Here is a 1520-nt window from a genome sequence, read left to right as displayed (position 1 = left end):
AATGAGACTCTGCTACTCTCAGTTTAGTCCTGGCTAAAATGAAAATGCTAATGCTTTAGGCCACATTTTCCCCTCACAACTCAGCTGCTTTGCTATTTGAAACTGCTGATGTATGAAGTAAAAATGTTTACAAGGAAATGTTGAGAAAATACATCAGCTTGGAATATAACTATACTGATTATCCATAGCTTTCATGTGACTTGACACCTTCAGAAATTCATTAATGAGTGATGAGTGTTGATGACTATTCTTTATATGCTAGAGAGGAATCTAAAATTTAAATTCCCACACAGTTAAAAAGAATGACTCCAAAAACACACAGAAAGATCTCTAGCTAGGTAATTCCTAAAGTTCTTTTTATGGAGAGAGAGACTGTGTGTGCAGGAGATTAACATTTCAACATATTTGCCAGCAAAATAAAAATATGCTATGCTTTATATTCTATTCCAAATATAACAATGAAATCTTAATTTTTGTGATTATTTGAACTTTCACATTAGCCTATTTTTTCATTTATCAGTTTTAAATAAATTAATTGATTTTTGATCAAATTTTATATATGATGAACCATATCTAGATATACTCAGAACTGTTCAATTTCTACAGGGAAACAGCACTGTCAGGATTTGAAATGGGTAAAATTGTTAATGGGTAATATTTAGTAAATATTTTATATATAGACCTTCCTCTATATGATGGAGTTACAACCCAACAAAGCTACCTTAAGTTGAAAATATTAAGCCATAAATGCACTTAATACGCTGAATCTACCAAACATGATAGCTTAGCCTAGCCCACTTTAAATGTGCTCAGAACACTTACATTAGCCTGAAGTTGGGCAAAATCATCTGCACAAAGCGTATTTTATATTGTGTTGAATAGCTCATGTAGTTTATTGAATACTGCACTGAAAGTGAAAAATAGAATGGTAATAGATGTATCAGTTGTTTACCCTGATGATCCAGTAGCTGACTGGGAGCTTCAGCTCACTGCTGTTGCCACCCAGTATCATGAGACAGTATATACCACATATAGCTAGCCCAGGAAAAAAATCAAAATTCAAAATTTGTAGTATGGTTTCTACTGAATTTGTATCACTTTTTAAACACTGTAAGTCGAAAAATCATAAGTTGAAACATCATAAGTTAGAGATTGTATTTATAGCTATAGCTATCTATCTATCATCTATCTATCTATCTATCTATCTATCTATCTATCTATCTATTCAGTGGTCCCTTGATACCCGCCATGGATAACAAAATCTTAGAAGATACTGAAGTCCCATTGTTGGCCCTCTGTATTCCCTGGTTCCACATCTGTACATTCAGCCTACCGTGGATCATGTATGAAGTTTGTGATTCATACTTGGTTGAATCCCTAGATGCAGAACTTGCAGATAAGAGAGCTGACTAGAGGATTTGAGCATCTTCATATTTTGGTATCTGTAGGGGGTCCTGGAACCAATGCCCTTCAGATACCAAGGGATGATGGTACTGAGGAATGAGAGAGAGAGAAGAGAG

The sequence above is a fragment of the Mesoplodon densirostris genome, chromosome 3 (assembly GCF_025265405.1).
Source record: "Mesoplodon densirostris isolate mMesDen1 chromosome 3, mMesDen1 primary haplotype, whole genome shotgun sequence".
NCBI lineage: Eukaryota > Metazoa > Chordata > Mammalia > Artiodactyla > Ziphiidae > Mesoplodon > Mesoplodon densirostris.
The sequence above is the reverse complement of the archived record's forward strand: the minus strand, read 5'-3'. Positions refer to the sequence as shown.